The following is a 22,079-nucleotide window of genomic DNA, read 5'->3' on the forward strand; positions in this document are numbered from 1 at the left end:
CATACAAACTTTTCAAATTGTTATTTCCTCCCAGGGTTACCTTCTTTTTTCCATTACCTGATTTGGGAGTCGGAGTGGGGAGAGCATATCACGTTTTTTAAAAAAAAGAATACAGAGTTAGTTTTTTTTTCTGCTTTAGTCTTTAGAATTGCTTTGTCTGTTTTAACAGTATAATCAATTGCGAAAGTTATTTTCAAATTTCCCACAACTATTTTTTTTTTTTTAATTTGATTTATATGCCGCCCTTCTCCGGAGACTCAGGGCGGCTTACAATGCGTTAAGCAATAACCTTCTTACTTTTGTATATTTATACAAAGTCAGCTTATTGCCCCCACAATCTGGGTCCTCATTTTACCTACCTTAGAAAGGATGGAAGGCTGAGTCAACCTTGAGCCTGGTGAGAATTGAACTCGCAGTAATTGCAGGCAGCTGGTGTTAATAACACTGTTAATAACAGTGCTTTAGTATGCTGCGCCACCAGGACTCTATGATTGATATTTTGTTAACAGTGGGAGAAAGTAGTGCCTAAATTTAGGATAACTTAGAATAGGCAGCACAGAGAAGAAGTGGTAATTATATAGTCGAGTACTATCTGTATTGCACTTTATACAACCTATTTGGTGGCAGCTGTTAACCGCATGCAACAATTGTAAAACAAACAGCCTGACTAGGTGAGACAGCCTGACTAGCTGGCTCAGTGGCTAAGACACTGAGCTTGTCGATTAGAAAGGTTGGCAGTTTGGTGGTTCAAATCCCTAGTATAGGTCTCCTGCGTGAGCAGGGGGTTGGACTAGATGACCTCCAAGGTCCCTTCCAACTCTGTTACTGTTACTGAGTGGTCAGTGGGGCACTTGAGTTTACTTCTGCATACCCCTTTTTCTGGTGACTCATAGATTCCCTACCCAGTTGATTCAATTTCATTCAAACACGGCACTTGTTAAGTGAATTCTACAATCATTAAACAAACCCATTGTTCACTAGGGGTATAAGCATGGGTTTCTGGCAAAAATGTAAATCATGGTCATGTGACTGCAGGATGCTATGAAAGGCCACAACTGCAGGCTGGTTGCCAAGCACTCAAAATGTCATGTGACCCTGGGTGGAGCCCCTCCGCCCCCAGTCCTCAGAAATTCAAATCTGGGTCATAAGTTGTTTTTTGAATGGTTGCTAAATGGCTGGTCGTAAGACGAGGACTATCTGTAAGTCACAGGCTTGGTCTTGTCGCAGTTCTGTGTCTACCATCTGCACAGCTATAGAAGAGCAATATTCTGAATAGCAGTAATTGCAAGAGGGATCTTGGAATCCGAGTGGACAATCACTTCAATGTGAGCCAGCAGTTGTGTGGCAGCTGTTAATAGAGCCAAGGCAGTGGTGGGCTGCAGTAACAGAGGATAGAATCAAGATCACGTGAAGTATTAGTATCACTTTATAAAATCTTAGTAAGATCACATTTGCAATATTGCATCCAGTTTTAGTCACCGTGATATAAAAAAGATTTTGAGACATCGGGAAAAGTGTGCAGAAAAGAGCAAGAAAGATAGAGGGGACCGGAGGCTAAAATATCCGATGAGCGGGTGCAGGAAGTGGGTATGTGTAATTTAATGCAGAGAAAACAGCTAAGGGTTTCATGACAGCAGTTGAGGGGCTGACGCAGAAAAGGGGGTCGACCGATTCCCCAAAGTGCCTGAAAGTAGGACAAAAAGTAACAGAGGGAGAATTATTTTTTAAAAAATTCCAACCTAGAATTAAGAAGAAATTGTCAGTGAGAACAATTAATCAATGGAACAAATTGCCTCTCAACCTGTGGTTGTTCCATCAGTGGAGGCTTTTAAGAGGAGACTGGAGAGCCATTTGTCCGGAATAGTACAGGATCCGCTGCTTGGAGAGTTGGTCCCTTCCAACTGTTACTCTGTAATTCTGTAAGAACTTCATGAAAATTTAGGGCTCAGCATGTAGCTAATCTTCAGAAGCTTAAGTAGCTTCACATTTCACTATTTTACTTGGCTCTGTTGCAAAGATAGGTTGCTGGGAGTCTAAAACAACTTGATAGCATATAATCAGTGACAACATCTTGCAAACGCCTTAGGTAGAGCTGGGACAAGCGTGTTTTTTCGCCTCCTGTCGGGAGATGGGAGATGGTGGTCACTTCTGCGCCTACAAAGCCATCAATACAGTAGCTGCATCTGTGGTTGATCCTTAAAGGAGTTAAAACCATCAAGTACTGTATTGCTAGAAGGGATTAAGGAAGAAAAGAAGCACAGAGGAACTTTCTGTACCGGATCCCTCATGGGTGGAAGGTGGCTTGCAGAGCGGCTTTTGTGCTCTTCTAAAATTTGAAGCATCATCTGGAAGGTGAGTTGAGAGCAAGTTGGAGGAGAGGCCAGAAGCAAGTTGGGCTATTTGGTTTGGATGCTGCCAACCGATGCACATTTATGATGGTCACAACATCCCACCATCATGATCCCCATTTTTGACCTTCCCAGCTTTTTTCTCATAGGCAAAGTTAGTGAGGATGATGACGGCAAGAAATAGCAAGTGACAGTCATGTGAAACTGCCTTTAACAACCCACAGTGGTTTGCTTAACAACGCCAGAGGAACAGATGTAAGTTGGCAATTATGTGACATCATGCTTTATGATCGGACTGCTTAGTGACACAGATCCAAATGTGAGGACTCCTTGAAAGGGGATGTCACCAGAGGAATTGTGGACAGGAGGACAGTATTTTCTTATTTGGAGCTGAGGACTTCCATCGGTATAACTGGTGTTTCAAATTTTGCAGAGGCTTTAGGCATCATTTCATCAGTTAAAGCCCCCACATCTCTAAATTTAGCTCAGAAGGTTTAATTGTAACCATTTTGGGACATTTTTCAGGCTGAAAACATGGATTTTTCACATATATACATTTGTAGGTTTAAATGTAATTCTCTCTGCAGTTGGATAATCTATCCCCAGTGCTTCCAGATATTCAGTCATGTGAAAAACAAAGTACACCCTCTTTGAGTTGTATGGTTTTATGTATCAGGAAATCATCTGGTCTTTGCACTCTTAAAAGTAGGTGAATACAACTTCAGATGAACAACAACACATGACATATTACATCACGTAACCATCAGTGGTGGGTTTCACTTACCTTTGCTACTGGTTCAGGCACACGCACCACTTCTGCGCATGCACAGAGCATATTTGATGGTGTCCGGGCGGGTGGGCGGAGCCTCCTGTCAAGCTACTACTGGTTCAACCGAACCGGGCCGAACCGGTAGCAACCCACCACTGGTCACCATGTATTTTACAAAAGGAAAGCCAAAATGGAGGAGCCACATGTGAAAACTAACATCTTATGATTCAATATCTCATAGAGCCACCTTTAGCAGCAATAACTTCAAGGAATTGTTTTTTGTATGACCAAAAACAGTCTCTGGCATTGTTGCAGAGGAATTTTGGCCCACTCTTCTTTACAACATTGTTTCAGTTCATTGAGGTTTGTGGGCATTTGTTTATGCCCACCTCTCGAGAGGTCCCACCACAGCATTTCAATTGGGGTGAAGTCTGGACTTTGCTGTTGCAAACCTTGATTCTTTTCTTTTTCAGGCATTCTGCTGTAGATTGGCTGTTGAGCTTGGGATCATTGGCATGGAAACAAAAGAGATGGGATTTCTTCTTTGCTCTACCAGCGTAAGACTAGTGTAGAGCTAGCACTGATAAAGCAAAGAAGACATCTGATCTCTTGTTTTAATGACAATCCTTTCCTCCCCAGCCAGTGTAAATGATGACAAAACTTTCTTAGATCTCTTCGCCAGCATAAAACTAGTGCTAGTGTAGCTAAGAAGAAATCATAGTAGTTTATGCTAACTGGAAAGAAAAGGATTACAACGGAAGCAAAATAGGCATGATTTCTTCTTAGCCCCGCTAGCACTAGCTTTACATTAGTGTTGTGCTGGTAGAGCAAAGAAGAAATCTCATCTCTTTTGCTTCCATGGCAATCCTTTCCTCTTCAGCCAGGGTAAATCACTAACGTTTTATGCTGCCTGGAGTGAAAGGATTGCCATGGAAACAAAAGAGGTTATATTTCTTCTTCTTGATTATGCCATGTGGCCCAGCTGACTTCCTGAGCTCATCAGAAATTTCCTAAGTGAATGGTGATGGGGGAGTGGGGTTGGGGAGGAATGCATAGTATATTGCAAAGCAGGCCAACATACTGGGGTCTGGGGATTGTGAGGACTGACAGGGCAAGATGGAAGGGAAATAGATGGGTGGGTATGCTGCAGCATCTCTGCAGTGAAGGAGTCAAGGACACCCGGGATGGGAGGCGCTGCAAAAATTCAACTTTGAAGCAGATTCATATTTAGCATTTGGGGGAGTGTTGTAACTTCAGAAATTTGTTGAATGGCCTGTCGTACCTAAAGGATTACCTGTACTTCTTTTTCCACATCTTCTGCAACCCTTTCATAAACAATAAAACTTACACTTTTTTTTGAACCTTACAGACAAAGATGATGCCAACATAAGCACACTGGACAACTGAGAATAACAAGCAACACTGAAAAGCAAAGCAAATTGAAGCAAAAATAAAAATATTTTCTATTTCCTTCAGAAAGCCGCAGAATTCATCTACTTCATCAGCAGGTAAGAGACAGAAAAGAGAAAATCATGAAGAGATTTGCAGCTGGAAAAAGTAGATTATATAGAATTTAAGAATACGTTACTCGAAAAGGTCAAAGGAGATCATTTTTCCATTCAGAAAAAGAGGGAAATATCTGGAAGCCAGTGGGAAAGAAAATGTCAATTGGATAGTCACATATGGCAGCCAGAAATGCAGGCACCAACAAAATAAGGAATCACACATACTTTTGACCTCCTCAAGAATGTCAGTGATACACCAGAGAACTCACACAGGAGAGAAACCCTTTGAATGTCCTGAATGTGGGAAAAGCTTCAGTCGGAATTCAAGCCTGGTGAAACACCAGAGGATTCACACAGGAGAGAAACCCTTTAAATGTCCTGATTGTGGGAAATGTTTCAGTGAGAATTCCAGCCTGGTGAGACACCAGAGAACTCACACAGGAGAGAAACCCTTTGAATGTCCTGATTGTGGGAAAGGTTTCAGTGAGAATTCCAGCCTGCTGATACACCAGAGAACTCACACAGGAGAGAAACCCTTTGAATGTCCTGAGTGTGGGAAAAGTTTCAGTCAGAATTCCCATCTCATTGACCACCAGAGAACTCACACAGGAGAGAAGCCCTTTGAATGTCCTGAATGTGGAAAAAGCTACAGTAAGAATTCCTACCTGTTGATACACCAGAGGATTCACACAGGAGAGAAACCCTTTGAATGTCCTGAATGTGGGAAAAGCTTCAGTCGGAATTCCTACCTGGTGAAACACCAGAGGATTCACACAAGAGAGAAACCCTTTGAATGTCCTGAGTGTTGGAAATGTTTCAGTCAGAGTTCCCATCTCATTGGTCACCAGAGGACTCACACAGGAGAGAAACCCTTTGAATGTCCTGATTGTGGGAAAGGTTTCAGTGTCAAATCCAACCTGCTGATACACCAGAGAATTCACACAGGAGAGAAACCCTTTGAATGTCCTGAGTGTGGGAAAAGTTTCAGTCAGAGTTCCCACCTCATTGGCCACCAGAGGACTCACACAGGAGAGAAACCCTTTGAATGTCTTGAATGTGGGAAAAGTTTCAGTCAGAGTTCCCATCTCATTGGCCACCAGAGGACTCACACAGGAGAGAAACGCTTTTAATGTCCTGATTGTGGGAAACGTTTCAGTGTCAATTCCTATCTGGTATATTCCTATCACCAGAGGACTCACACAAGAGAAGCCGTACGCGTGTCCTGATTGTGGGAAAGATTTCAGTATTTCGTCAAGCATCCCTAGGCCTCCTCCACCCCCATCCTTCAAGATACTTATTGCTCTGGTTCCCAACCCTTGGTTTCCCCAAGGCATCCCTAGGCCTCCTCCACCCCGACCCCCAAAGACACCTATTTATTTATTTATTTATTGGTTTGATTTATATGCCGCCCATCTCCGGAGACTCAAAGCGGCTTACAATGTGTTAAGCAATAGCCTTCATACTTTTGTATAACCTGCTTAGTAAGGCTTTTGGCTCCCCACAAGCAGTGTTCATTTTTTATACAAAGTCAGCTTATTGCCCCCACAATCTGGGTCTCATTTTACCTACCTCGAAAGGATGGAAGGCTGAGTCAACCTTGAGCATGGTGAGATTTGACCTTGCAGTAATTGCAGGCAGCTGGTGCTACTTTAACAGCACTTAGTCGGATGCGCCACCAAAGCTATTGCTCTGGTTCCCAACCTTGGTTTCCCCAAGGCATCCCTATGCCTCCTCCACCCCCACCCCCCAACCTTGCTCCCCCCACCCCCACCCCCCGACCTATTGCTCTGGTTCCCAACAATGGTTCCCCCAAAGCATCCCTAGGCCTCCTCCACCCCCACCCCCAAGACACCTATTGCTCTGGTTCCCAACCCTTGGTTCTGCCAAGGCATCCCTATGCCTCCTCCACCCCCACCCCCAAGACACCTATTGCTCTGGTTCCCAACCCTTGGTTCCGCCAAGGCATCCCTATGCCTCCTCCACCCCCACCCCCCGACCTTGCTCCCCCCACCCCCACCCCCCGACCTATTGCTCTGGTTCCCAACAATGGTTCCCCCAAAGCATCCCTAGGCCTCCTCCACCCCCACCCCCAAGACACCTATTGCTCTGGTTCCCAACCGTTGGTTCCTCCAAGGCATCCCTAGGCCTCCTCCACCCCCACCCCCAAGACACCTATTGCTCTGGTTCCCAACCGTTGGTTCCTCCAAGGCATCCCTAGGCCTCCTCCACCCCCACCCCCAAGACACCTATTGCTCTAGTTCCCAACCCTTGATTCCCCCAAGGCATCCCTAGGCCTCCTCCACCCCCACCCCCAAGACACCTATTGCTCTGGTTCCCAACCGTTGGTTCCTCCAAGGCATCCCTAGGCCTCCTTCACCCCCGCCGCCCAAGACACCTATTTATTTATTGGTTCGATTTATATGCTGCCCTTCTCTGGAGACTCAGGGCGGCTTACAATGTGTTAAGCAATAGCCTTCATAGTTTTGTATATACCTGCTTAGTAGGGCTTTCGGCCCCCCACACGTGGTGTTCTTTTTTTATACAAAGTCACCTTATTGCCCCCACAATCTGGGTCTCATTTTACCTACCTCGAAAGGATGGAAGGCTGAGTCAACCTTGAGCATGGTGAGATTTGACCTTGCAGTAATTGCAGGCAGCTGGTGCTACTTTAACAGCACTTAGTCGGATGCGCCACCAAAGCTATTGCTCTGGTTCCCAACCTTGGTTTCCCCAAGGCATCCCTATGCCTCCTCCACCCCCACCCCCCAACCTTGCTCCCCCCACCCCCACCCCCCGACCTATTGCTCTGGTTCCCAACAATGGTTCCCCCAAAGCATCCCTAGGCCTCCTCCACCCCCACCCCTCAAGACACCTATTGCTCTGGTTCCCAACCCTTGGTTCCTCCAAGGCATCCCTAGGCCTCCTTCACCCCCGCCGCCCAAGACACCTATTTATTTATTGGTTCGATTTATATGCTGCCCTTCTCTGGAGACTCAGGGCGGCTTACAATGTGTTAAGCAATAGCCTTCATAGTTTTGTATATACCTGCTTAGTAGGGCTTTCGGCCCCCCACACGTGGTGTTCTTTTTTTATACAAAGTCACCTTATTGCCCCCACAATCTGGGTCTCATTTTACCTACCTCGAAAGGATGGAAGGCTGAGTCAACCTTGAGCATGGTGAGATTTGACCTTGCAGTAATTGCAGGCAGCTGGTGCTACTTTAACAGCACTTAGTCGGATGCGCCACCAAAGCTATTGCTCTGGTTCCCAACCTTGGTTTCCCCAAGGCATCCCTATGCCTCCTCCACCCCCACCCCCCAACCTTGCTCCCCCCACCCCCACCCCCCGACCTATTGCTCTGGTTCCCAACAATGGTTCCCCCAAAGCATCCCTAGGCCTCCTCCACCCCCACCCCCAAGACACCTATTGCTCTGGTTCCCAACCCTTGGTTCTGCCAAGGCATCCCTATGCCTCCTCCACCCCCACCCCCAAGACACCTATTGCTCTGGTTCCCAACCCTTGGTTCCGCCAAGGCATCCCTATGCCTCCTCCACCCCCACCCCCCGACCTTGCTCCCCCCACCCCCACCCCCCGACCTATTGCTCTGGTTCCCAACAATGGTTCCCCCAAAGCATCCCTAGGCCTCCTCCACCCCCACCCCTCAAGACACCTATTGCTCTGGTTCCCAACCCTTGGTTCCTCCAAGGCATCCCTAGGCCTCCTTCACCCCCGCCGCCCAAGACACCTATTTATTTATTGGTTCGATTTATATGCTGCCCTTCTCTGGAGACTCAGGGCGGCTTACAATGTGTTAAGCAATAGCCTTCATAGTTTTGTATATACCTGCTTAGTAGGGCTTTCGGCCCCCCACACGTGGTGTTCTTTTTTTATACAAAGTCACCTTATTGCCCCCACAATCTGGGTCTCATTTTACCTACCTCGAAAGGATGGAAGGCTGAGTCAACCTTGAGCATGGTGAGATTTGACCTTGCAGTAATTGCAGGCAGCTGGTGCTACTTTAACAGCACTTAGTCGGATGCGCCACCAAAGCTATTGCTCTGGTTCCCAACCTTGGTTTCCCCAAGGCATCCCTATGCCTCCTCCACCCCCACCCCCCAACCTTGCTCCCCCCACCCCCACCCCCCGACCTATTGCTCTGGTTCCCAACAATGGTTCCCCCAAAGCATCCCTAGGCCTCCTCCACCCCCACCCCCAAGACACCTATTGCTCTGGTTCCCAACCCTTGGTTCCGCCAAGGCATCCCTATGCCTCCTCCACCCCCACCCCCCAACCTTGCTCCCCCCACCCCCACCCCCCGACCTATTGCTCTGGTTCCCAACAATGGTTCCCCCAAAGCATCCCTAGGCCTCCTCCACCCCCCCCCAAGACACCTATTGCTCTAGTTCCCAACCCTTGATTCCCCCAAGGCATCCCTTGGCCTCCTCCACCCCCACCCCCAAGACACCTATTGCTGTGGTTCCCAACCCTTGGTTCCCCCAAGGCATCCCTAGGCCTCCTCCACCCCCACCCCCAAGACACCTATTGCTGTGGTTCCCAACCCTTGGTTCCCCCAAGGCATCCCTTGGCCTCCTCCACCCCCACCCCCAAGAAAACTATTGCTGTGGTTCCCAACCCTTGGTTCCCCAAAGGCATCCTTAGGCCTCCTCCACCCCCACCCCCACCCCCACCCCCAAGACACTTATTGCTCTGGTTCCCAACCTTGGTTCCCCCAAGGCATCCCTAGGCCTCCTCCATCCCCACCCCCCAAGACACCTATTGCTTTAGTTCCCAACCCTTGGTTCCCCCAAGGCAGCGGTGAAATGCTACTGGTTTGCTCCAGTTCGGGGGAAGCCCCCCCCCCACGCCTCCGCACCAAGTACCTCCCAGGCCTTTTCCCACTCCCACTGGCTCCCTGCAGGCCTTAGGCCATTCTGTCACGGGGCCTTCCAATTACGATTACACCTTGCAGGAGCTGTTTAACGAGACTGCTTTGCTTAATTGCAGACTTAGGCTTTCCTTCCAAAGGCTTCCCGTAACCCATCTCATAGGTCTCCCCAGGACTTTCCTTCCCTCACAGAGTCTCTCCAGAGCTCTCCTTCCTAAAACAGAGTCCCTGTAGTCCTTAGGTCGAATTCCAAGCCTACTAGGCCTCCTCTTTATCTTTTGAAGACATCTGAACCTTATATTGGGGAAGGAGGGTAGGACGGAAATCTCTCGGCTGTATGACTATTTAATGGAAGCAGCCGTTATTTTCACTGTGCCTGGGATTCATCACTGGGCCCTGAAGTGGATTTGTAGAAGTGGCCACCATTTTGCCACGACTGCCTCAGGCCCAAAATGGCGGCTGCTTCTGGGTCATTGTCATGCAGGAGAGGGAGAAACTGCTCTGTTTCACTTCCTTAACACTGTGCAGACCATCTTAAGGAATTGTGGGTGCAACTGAAAATGATGGCTGTTTCCATGAGATCTTGAAAATTTACGTGTGAAATAGATGATGGGCTTGTGGGGAGTAGGCCCGAGGCCCAATGAAAAAAAGCAGTGTAATATTTCAAATGAAAAGCTATTCTGCCTTGCAGATGAACCTGGTGGAGAAGAACTGTAGGAATATTGAGTTGAGGAGAAAAGGGATTTATTTATTTATTTATTTAATTTGTATACTGCCTTTCTCCCAGAAGGGACTCAGGGCAGTGAACAGCCAAAATTAAAAATACATAGAATACAAAAGTTAAGATAATTAAAAAGAATTAAATCATCGGCTTCCCAATTTAAAACCCCCAAGTCTATAAAATTTAAAATCCCATTAAGAACCATTTAAGCTAGGCCGGCTTGCTGGAATAAATACGTCTTCAGGGCCTTACGGAAGGTCCGGAGGTCCAGGATCAGTTGTATTCCAGGAGGTAGCTCATTCCACAGGGCGGGTGCCCCCACAGAGAAGGCTCTCCCCCTGGGGGCCGCCAGCCAACATTGCCTGACCGACGGCACCCTGAGGAGGCCCTGTCTGTGAGAGCGTATTGGCCGGTGGGAGGTTATCGGTAGCAGCAGTCGGTCTCGTAAATATCCTGGCCCTAAGCCATGTAGCGCTTTAAAGATGAGAACCAGTACCTTAAAGCGCACCTGGAAGACCACCAGAAGCCAATGCAGCTCACACAGGAGAGGTGTTACATGGGAGCGCCACGTCGCTCCCATAATCACCCGCGCAGCAGCATTCTGCACCAGCTGGAGCCTCCAGGTGCTCCTCAAGGGGAGCCCCATGTAGAGAGCTTTGCAGTAGTCCAGGCGCAACGTGACGAGGGCATGAGTGACCATGCACAAGGAGTCCTGATCCAGAAAGGGGCGCAACTGGCGTATCAGGCAGACCTGATAAAAAGCCCTCCTGGCCACCGCCGTCATATGCTCTTCTAAAGACAGCCGTGTGTCCAGGAGGACACCCAAGTTGCGAGCCCCCTCTGTGGGGGTCAGTGACTCGCCCCCAATAGCCAGTGATGGCACCAGCTGGCTATATTGGGACGCCGGTATCCACAGCCACTCGGTCTTGGAAGGGTTGAGTCAAAGCCTGTTCCTCCCCATCCAGACCCACACAGCCTCCAGACACTGGGACATCACTTTGAGTGCATCATTGGGGTGGTCTGGGGTGGAGATGTACAGCTGAGTGTCATCAGTGTACAGATGGCATCGCACCCCAAAACCATGGACGATCTCACCTAGCGGCTTCACATAAATGTTGAACAGGAGTGGCGAGAGGACTGACCCTTGCGGCACCCCGCAAGCAAGGCACCTCGAGGTCGACCTCTGCCCCCCTGCCAACACGGACTGCAACCGGTCAGAGAGATAGGAGGAGAACCACCGCAACACGGTGCCTCCCACCCCTAATCCCCCCCAGCCGGCGCAGCATGATACCATGGTCGATGGTATCAAAAGCTGCTGAGACATCTAACAGGACCAGAACAGAGGAACAACCCCTGTCCCGGGCCCTCCAGAGATCATCCACCAATGCGACCAATGCCGTCTCCGTGCTGTACCCAGGCCTGAAGTCGGACTGGCACGGATCTAGATAGACGGTTTCATCCAGGTACTGTGGGAGCTGTCGCGCAACCACACTCTCTACAACCTTCGCAACAAAGCGAAGGTTGGAGACCAGACGGTAGTTTGCCAAAACAGCCGGGTCCAGAGACGGCTTCTTGAGGAGGGGCCTCACCACCGCCTCTTTCAAGGCGGGAGGCAAGAAACCCTCTCTCAAAGAAGCATTTATAATCCTCTGGAGCCAGCCTCGTGTTACCTCCCGGGTGGCCAGTACCAGCCAGAAGGGGCACGGGTCCAATAAACATATGGTTGCGTTTAACCTCCCCAGGATCCTGTCCACGTCCTCAGGAGTCACAGGGTCGAACTCGTCCCAGATAACATTCTCAAGACCGGCCTCAGTCACCCCGCCGGGATCTACCCAGTCAGAGTCCAAGCCTTCCCGAATCTGAGCGATTTTATCGTGCAGATACTATGCAAAATTAGTATTATTATGAGGGGTGCACTTCCTTATCCATAAGGTCTCTCCTTTTTTTATTTTTACTATGGTAATAATGAACTTTACTGATTCTGGCATTTTCCAGCTCTTTCTTCCTGTCTGACTTGCAGAAAGGAGAGATACATTTTTAAAAATGGCTTCAAACTACTCTCACTACCATTACAAGGACGAGAAGTTTTTGAAACATTTTATATGATATAAATCTTCTCAGACAGACATTCACCAGATAGCAGACACAGGAGTAGGGATTCCCCCAATGCAACAGACAGAAGGGGACACCAGGATAGCTCTAGAGAAAGCGAAACAGGATCATTGTATGGACTTGGGGACCAGGAACATACCATTAATCAAGACAAGAAAGAGGGCACATGGCTCTTAGATTCAGGGGCCACAAACCATACCACATACGACCAGAAATCACTCATATCATTTACTAAAGAGAGTTTCATAATCAAAGTGGCGAACCAAAATAATGTTCTGGTAACCAGGAAAGGGAACATATATATACCAGGGGTAGGAGTAATAGAAGGGGTATTACTTGTACCAGAAATACCATATAACATACTCGCCACATTGAAACTAAGTAGGGACAACGGCGTTGAAATTACATTCAAGAAAGGGAAGGTGCACATAACTAGAGAAGGCAAAAATATAGGAAGGACCGTAGTTAGGGGAGGCCTACCATACTTTCACCCAGATAGTGATGTCCACCCAAGGGTAAATGCCAGCCTCAATGCCAAGCTAGATACTGCAGCTAGCGGAGACAAAGAGGGCAACAATGAGGAAATAGAGGGGGTTAGCCACAAACCCACACCTGATGACTTGAGCGTTCATGAGTCACCTGATAAGGAGAAGCCATCGATAGGGAAACCCATGATAACTGTGCGCACATCTTGCATAGGGAATTGGGGCATAGTAGTTTCCCGTTATAAGTAGTTAAAATGAATGTTTTGCCCAAATTTTTATTTCTTTTTCAAATGATACCAATACTTAAAAAGGACGCAAATTTGGTGGAATGGCAGAAAGGTATTAATAACTTTGTTTGGGCAGGGAAAAGACCGAGAGTTAAATTAAAAATAATGCAGGATACACGTGAAAGAGGAGGTCTGAAATTGCCCAATTTGAAACTGTATTATGAGTCAGTTGTTTTGTCAGCAATTAGTGACTGGATTAATTTAACAGATGAAAGAATATTGAATATTGAAGGGTACAATTTGTTATATGGCTGGCATGCCTACTTAGTTTATGAGAAGAAGGTGGATAAGACTTTTAAAAGTCACATACTAAGGAACGCCCTTCTGCGTGTTTGGAAAAAATACCAATATAAATTGAATGGCAAGATACCTATGTGGGTAGTACCCAGACATGCAATAGAAAATATAAGTATACAACAAAGACAGGATGTAATTACTTATAAAGAACTTCTGATTACAGAAAGAAATGTACTACAGTTAAAGCCTTTGAATGTATTAAGAGAGGAAAGGGCAATTCAAACTTGGTTTCAGTACAGTTGCAGAATAGATGGAAAAAAGACCAGAAAATTGGTATTACACAAAGTGAGGATACTTTGATAAAACAAATTAGGGATCAGAGTCAAATGCATATAAAAAGGTTGTATAATATATTGATAGAAATAGACTCGGAGACAGAGTTAGTTAAAGATTGTATGATAAAATGGGCACAAAATTTTGAGGAACCAATAATGATAGAAACATGGGAGAGGATTTGGGTAAGAAATGTAAAATTTACACAAGCTCAAAACTTGAGAGAAAATTTTTATAAAATGTTTTATAGATGGCATTTGGATCCCAAAAAGCTAGCTTGTATGTACCCAAACTTACAACCTAAATGTTGGAGGTGTGACTATGTTGATGCTACTTATTTTCATGTTTGGTGGACTTGTAAAAAAGTTATGGATAAAAATATGGTGGATTATTCAAAATATTTTTTTAAAAAAGGATAAAGTTTACCCACAGTTGTTTTTGTTAGGTATAATCACAGATTGTACAGTTATAGAGACCAATTTGATTTTGAATTTAATAACTGCAGCGAGACTTTTGGTGGCGCAGCATTGGAAGAAGAAAAACTTACCTACTATTCAAGAATGGACACTAAAAGTAGTATATTTAGCAGAAATGGCGAAAATTTCAGCATATTTAAAGGACAATTCAAATGAGAAATACATGCTAGAATGGAGAAGATGGATTGATTATATTCAAGGCAAATATCGGACTAAAAAATTTCAAATAGCTTACGAATGATCCAAAAGATTTTATAAAGTACCTAAACTTAGTTTACTGAAAGGGGAGTTAAAAGTTCAAGAAGGGGTTAGGAGGCTACAGATAATTAGCTTATGCTAGCTTATGTTTGTTAAATGTTATAACCTGTATTTTGCTCTGGGAAGTGGGGGGGGGGGAGGGAGGGGAAGGGGAGGGTTGGAAAGGGAGGAGGGAGGGGGTAAAAAAGAGGGCAACAATGAGGAAATAGAGGGGGTTAGCCACAAACCCACACCTGATGACTCGAGCGTTCATGAGTCACCTGATCAGGAGAAGCCATTGATAGGGAAACTCATCTATGATAACTGTGCGCACATCTTGCATAGGAAATTGGGGCATAGTAGTTTCCCCGTTATACAGAAAATGGTTAACTCTTCTGAAGGTCTAAAATTAAAAAACTGTGAGAACTATCTCGAGTGCTCTGTGTGCAAATGTTCCAAGCTCAAGACTAAACCCAGACCAAAAAAATCAGTACGCACCACTGATTCCATTTTTCAACTAGTACATATGGACCTAGTGGAACCCCTAAGGCCATCCATTAAATACAAAAAGAGGTTTTTCCTGACTATTGTTGACGACTTCAGTCGTTATGGGTTCGTATACACTCTCCAACATAAGAATGAGGTGTACCAAAAATTCAAGGAATTTTATAAAAGGGTGGAAACACAACACAATACCAAAATCAAACAGATAATGACAGACCGGGGGTCTGAATTCCTATCAAGGGATTTCTCACACTGGTTAAAAACACACGGGGTATTGCACTTCACATCCTCGCCGTTCTCCACCTTTCAGAACGGTGTAGTAGAAAGAAAAAAATGGCACCTTGCAAACCATGATGAGGTGCGCCCTAGAGACGCAGGGCTAGGGCAGCATTTTTGGTCAGAAGCACTCATCTACTCAAACTACACCTTAAATAGATTGTGGTCCAGCGTGTTAGATAAAACTCGGTACAAATTAATGTATAAGAGAAAACCACAGATAGCGCACCTACACGTATTCGGGGTTACAGCAGATGTACACATTCCCAGGCAGCTACGACGCAAGGGAGACAAAGTATCAAGGAGATTAAGATTTATGGGATATGAGCCGGGGACCAAGGGATTCAGGTTTATAGATAGTCATAACAAATTTATAGTGTCCCGAACAGCTGTCTTCCATGAAAATGCCAACTGGTCCAAAATACATCTGAATGAGGTATTCCCCAAAAAGGAACAACCCAAGGTGAGACAGAACACATCACAAAAGAGGACAGAGGACAGGGGAAAACCAAACCAAAGAGTCAGGGGATACAAGTCAGGGAGTGGAAAAAAACCCACCCAAACATAAAACTAGACTCACTCACAGAGAAGGAGGCCAGGTACTTGCACAATGCAGAAACACTACCAGACAGGCCAATTAGGGCAAATAGGAGCAAGGCCCCAAAGAAACTAGAAGACTATGTCCTATCCATGCATACTAACCACCTAACCCCCAACACATACGAGGAAGTGTTAAAGCTACCAGTGGAAGAAAGGTCTAAGTGGGAGCAAGCCATGGAGTGGGAGATGAGTAGTCTCAGGAAGCTAAATGTGTACACACCAACTAAAGTACCAAAGGACAAGACCCCAATCGGCACCAGGTGGGTTTACAAGATCAAGGCACTAGAGCAGTGGTTCTCAACCTTCCTAATGCCGCGACCCTTTAATACAGTTCCTCATGTTGTGGTGACCCCCAACCAGGGGCGGGTTCTAAATTTTTTTACTACCGGTTCTGTGGGTGTGGCTTATTTTGTGGGCGTGGTTTGGAGGTTATGTGACTGGGTGGCCATGGCTATGTGTATAGGGACTACTCAGAGGGCTGAAAAAAGTCATTTCTGACAGGTCCTCGCACTTTTGACTGGTCCTCACACTTATGACCATCCTCACATTTATGCCCGTGCAGCATTCTTAACAACCATGTCACTCATTTCACAACTGCTTCTCTTCACCATGGTGACAAGATAGGGCAAAAACGTAAAATGTGAGGACAGTCGTAAGTTCGAGGACTGGTCAAAAGTGCGAGGACCAGTCAAAAATAACTTTTTCAGCCCTCTGAGTAGTCCATATGCACAAAAGGACTAGCCAGAGGGCTGAAAAAAGTGATTTCTGACACGTCCTTGCACTTTTGACCGGTCTTCACACTTATGACTGGTCATCATTTATGCCCATTGTAGCATTCTTAACAATGTGTCACTCATTTCACAACTGCTTCTCTTCACCATGGTGACAAGATAGGGCAAAAACATAAAATGTGAGGACAGTCGTAAGTTCGAAGACTGGTCAAAAGTGCGAGGACCAGTCAGAAATAACTTTTTCAGCCCTCTGAGTAGTCCATATGCATAAAAGGATACAGCAATAGAGAGGGATGAAGGAAGGGAAGGGAAATTAGAGTAGGAGTGAGGGGAAGAGAGGAGGAGAAGGAGAAAGGAAGAGGAAGTAGGGAGGAGAAGAAGAGGGTGAGGTAGAGAAAGTAAGAAGGAAAGAAAAGAGAGGTGGTAGGTTTGAGGAGAAAGATTGCTGTACAATAAAAAAGATGAAAGGGAAAAAAGCCAACCCCAAACAAATATAAAGATATTAAGATAAAGAATGAATTGTTAAACTTTAAATAAAAGAGAACAAATATGAATAAATAACAATAATTAGAAACACACATACAAACATACAATGTATTTTCTTTGAACAGAGTATTTGGCCGGTTCATAAATTTAAACAGTGTTTAGTCATTTCAATTAAATTTACAATTTCTATATTTCCTTTTTGCCATATTTATTCCTCATCTATTTTTATAAAAAACCAATATTACCCTTCATCCTCATCTCTAATCTTAATCAAATTCAATTTTTCCCTTCTATTCTATATTATACCCCTTCCCATTGTCATCTATTTTTATATCCATCCTCACATTGGTTAATTATGTAATATTACAGTTGTTTAATATGAATTCAACATTTTAATATAAATCAATTAGTTATATAACTACCTTTTTTGTATATTAATCAATATGAACATGAATATTCCAATTATTTCCATGCAATCCAATTTCTTACAAATCAATTAATTATATTTACCAATAATAATAAACCACATAATTTCCCCCATATATTTTTCCAAACCACAACTTAACCATTTCTGCTTTCAACACAATATACAATTAATAGTATCTCAATTATTACAATTCCCTAGTTAAATAGAGCTTTTTTTCTTTTGTGTTTTAAAATCTCCTCTTTTTCCCTAAATTTCCCGTTGTTTGCACCTACCTTTTTTGGTGAGGAAAAAGAAATCTGCCTGCCTAATTTTCCAATTTGCAAAGCCAACAGCCTGCTTTACTTTCTCTTTCGTTTTTCAGTATAGGTAGGGGAAAAAAAACCTGCACTCTTTCCAAGCAAGCAGAAGAGCCCTGAGCAAAACAGCTGAGAGCAAATCAGCTGGGGGTCGGGAGCCGATCTAAGCAAGGGCTAATTAGCCTATGCTAAAGCTCCGGGGGCCAATAAAATTACAAAAAAACACCGAACCCTTTGTTAAATTGCTGGCTCCCCCGCCCCTCACCCACCACTATTTATTGGCAATAAATAGTGGTGCGGAGGGGCGGGGCAAGCCAGCAATTTAACAAACGGTTCAGCTGCACCACTGGCTATAGGGCAGCCCTTTGAAGCCCCGCGGCAAGAATTTAAACAGTTTTTTTTTTCCTCTAGCCATCGGAGGCAGCAATAGATTGGGAGTGGATGGGGTAAACGAACGGCCGGCGATCCAACAGAGCAGAGAGTGAGGGTGAGTGAAGGCGTGGGGGGGGCGAGAGAGGGCTTTGGTGACCCCTGTGAAATGGCCGTTCGACCCCCAAAGGGGTCGCGACCCCCAGGTTGAGAACCGCTGCACTAGAGGGTAACAAAGTATTATACAAAGCTAGATTAGTAGCACAGGGGTTCGCACAAAAATACCCAGAAGACTACACCAACACATACTCTCCCACAGTCAGGGCTGAGAGTGTCAAGTGCGCATTGGTAATAGCATCCATCCTAGGTCTCAAAGTACACCAATTCGATGTGCAAACCGCGTACCTACACGTGGAACTCGACAAGGAAATTTATGTCAGGGCTCCCCCCAGCAGAAATACACAAAAGGGAGAGACATGGCTCCTAAACAGAAGCCTATACGGACTAAAACAATCAGGAAAAAGGTGGTACGAGTGCTTAGCCAAAATTTTAAGGTCAATGGGATTCTCGGCCACATCTGCAGACAACTGTTTCTTTATCAAGAAAGTAGGCAATTCCATTGAATACGTTCTTGTCTATGTGGACGATATATTGTACATTAGCGATCAGACACGCAAATGCGATGATTTTGCTGATGAGTTAGGGAAACACTTCTTACTGAAGATATTAGGGAAGGTGGACAAATACCTAGTGGTACAAATCACAAAAACCAACAAAGGCTTCCAGCCATCACAAAAGGACAAAATCCTAGAACTCTTACAGAAATGTAACATGTTTGATGCCAAACCTTGTGAGACTCCAATGCAACCGGACTTCTTAAAAAACATGTATAACGAAACGGAAACATTCAACGACAACACACTTTACAGGTCTACCATAGGCTCACTGTTATACATTGCAAACTGGACAAGGCCTGACATTGCCTTGCCTGTCAACCTACTATGCCGGCATGTAGGCAAACCCACCATGTACCACTGGGAAGCTATCAAGAAAATATTCAGGTATCTGAAATACAGCACAGATGCTTGCCTATGTTTGGAGCCAGAGACATCCAGCAAACCCACATTAACTTGCTACGCTGATGCTGATTGGGCTGGGGATGTAAAGAGTAGGAAGAGCACATCAGGGTACTTGTTCTTTCTCAATAACAGCCCAGTACATTGGTACACAGGCAAGCAAAACTTGGTAGCCACCTCCACTACAGAAGCCGAGTACATATGCCTATCCAAAGCAGCTAACAACTTAGTCTGGTTTGACGACCTACTTACCAATGTTTGGGCTGAGCCTACTTACCCAATCATTATTCATGAGGACAATAGAGCTGCCATCAAGATATCAAAAGCAGACGCAGTGGGTCAGAGGTCGAGACATATTGACATTAAACATAAACATGTCAGGCAGCTCTCAAACATCGGGTTCATAGAAACCATACATTGTGAGACTGAGGAACAAACAGCCAACATACTAACAAAGCCACTACAAAGCAAACAACATGCTTACTTAACCTCAAAGTTGGGCATTCACCTATAGATATCTCTATGCGTGACCACCTCACACAATCACCCAGGTCAGGCATTTAGAGGGGGTTTTGTCACATATGCCCATGCCAGGGGGCAGGGAGCTGCTAGGGTTAACTCCCAGGGACCATCTTCACCCATTGACCCCTCCTTACCTTAGCCCCTCCCCACAGGTACTTAAGCTCCAGCCATGTGGTCCAGGTCCAGTTCCAATTGATCACCTGTAAGAGCAAGATATGCTATAATTAAAGATTGATGATTAAGTACCTATCTTGTGTAATGGAGTTATTGGGCCTGATCCACGAACACTTCTAACAGTTTTAACCAGGCGTAGTCAACCTTTTATACCTACCGCTCACTTTTGTATCTCTATTAGTAGTAAAATTTTCTAACCGACCACCGGTTCCACAGTAATGGCAATTTATAAAATAGGGAAGTAACTTTACTTTATAAAATTTATAAATTCATTGCCTCATTGGATAATGTTTTATGACACAATAAACACATTGGATGTTGTTTATTTGCAACAGATTCTATGAAACCCATCTTCAGATACTCTGGCAAATAGCCACGAGCGTATTTCTTTTTTTGACACATGGGCTCACAATATTTCACAATATTTTGTTTGAAGCTGTAGGCACGTGCTCACTCTCACAAATCTAACTGCGTACTGGCAAGTGCGACCGCAAACAAAAGAGCCTGCATTGTGTATCGTTGTCTACGCATGCCTCTCGCGCATCGTGGATTGGGTTTGTGGGGGGGTGCGCCGACTACCAGGTCTGCTTGTCTGTTATAGCTGGGTGGTGTGGGGACAGATGCACAAGCTATTCTGGAACAAGGCTCTTTTGTTTGCGGTCGCACTATAGCGCCATTTAGTTTCACTTACGTAACGTGAAACTTCTGCACGGGCGATACAAATAGTATATTTTCAGAAATTTAAATTGTCATGGAGAATTTTATGAAAGCCTAATGAAAATGTTTTTAAATAATGCTATGAATTTTTTTTTTAAGTCAATTAAATTAAAAAAAAGGAAAGTGCTTCAGTATCGAACAAAACCCCTACCGCCCACCATGAAAGCTGGAACGTCCACTAGTGGGCGCTAGGGACCAGGTTGACTACCACTGGTTTTAACAATATAATCAACCGAGAAAGTTACGTTCAAATTTTCCACAATTATAATTGATATTTTGTTAATAGTGGGAGAAAGTAGTGCCTAAATTTAGGATAACTTAGAATAGGTAGCACAGAGAGGTAGTGCTTAGTTAATAGATAGATAGATAGATAGATAGATAGATAGATAGATAGATAGATAGATAGATAGTTTTATTTCTATACCGCCCCTCTCCCGAAGGACTCGGGGCGGTGCACAGCCAAGTAAAAAACACAATACAAATCCCAATTAAATTTAAAAACTATTAAAATTATTACATTTACGGCCAAGTTTCGTTAAAAACCCAAAAATTAAAAACTCCGAATTTAAAACTACTTTACAAAGATAGCCTTGCCTGTCGGAAGAGCAGGGTCTTGAGGGCGCAGCGAAAAACTCGGAGGTCAGAGATTGTGCGTATTTCCGGGGGCAGTTCGTTCCAAAGGATAGGAGCTCCCACAGAGAAGGCTCTCCCCCTGGGTGTCGCCAGCCGACATAGTTTGGCCGCCGGCACACTGAGGAGTCCCTCTCTGTGGGAGCGAACTGGTCGGTGGGAGGTTATCAGTGGCAGAAGGCGGTTTCGTAAGTACCCAGGTCCTGAGCCATGGAACGCTTTAAAGGTGGTAACCAACACCTTGAATCGCACCCGGAAGACCACTGGGAGCCAGTGCAGCTTGCGCAGGAGAGGTGTTACATGAGCGCAACGTGTTGCACCCATAATCACTAGTGCGGCCGCATTCTGGACCAGTTGGAGCCTCTGAGTGCTCTTCAAGGGGAGCCCCATGTAGAGAGCATTACAGTAGTCCAGCCGAGAGGTAACAAGGGCGTGAGTGACAGTGCGCAAGGCGTCCCGATCCAGGAAGGGACGCAACTGGCAGATCAGGCGAACCTGATAGAAGGCCCCCCTGGCCACGGCCGTCATATGGTCTTCTAAAGACAGCCGTGTGTCCAGGAGGACACGCAGATTGCGAGCCCTCTCTGGGGGGGGTAAAGATTCACCCCCTATAGACAGTGATGGCAACAGCTGACTATACCGGGACGCCGGAAGCCACAGCCACTCGGTCTTGGAAGGGTTGAGTTTGAGCCTATTTCTCTCCATCCAGACCCGCACGGCCTCCAGGCAGCGGGACATCACGTCAAGGGCATCATTGGGGTGGTCTGGGTGGAGATGTACAGTTGTGTATCATCAGCGTACTGATGTACCCTCACCCCAAAACCACGGATGATCTCGCCCAGCGGCTTCACATAAATGTTGAACAGAAGGGGCGGG

The 22,079-nt window shown here is 45.5% G+C and overlaps 1 pseudogene across 1 annotated transcript in view; it reads left to right on the plus strand.

The window, feature by feature from the left end:
* Window positions 1–2,285: 2,285 nt before the first annotated feature.
* LOC132711727 (uncharacterized) overlaps window positions 2,286–22,079 on the plus strand; it is a 31,697-nt pseudogene continuing 11,903 nt past the window's right edge. The window contains exons 1-2 of the transcript XR_015731776.1: window positions 2,286–2,352; window positions 4,487–5,357. The product of XR_015731776.1 is annotated as an uncharacterized LOC132711727 (transcript). The remainder of the gene's footprint in view (window positions 2,353–4,486; window positions 5,358–22,079) is intronic.

Source organism: Pantherophis guttatus, chromosome 2 (genome assembly GCF_059756535.1).
Source record: "Pantherophis guttatus breed Tessera chromosome 2, ASM5975653v1, whole genome shotgun sequence".
NCBI lineage: Eukaryota > Metazoa > Chordata > Lepidosauria > Squamata > Colubridae > Pantherophis > Pantherophis guttatus.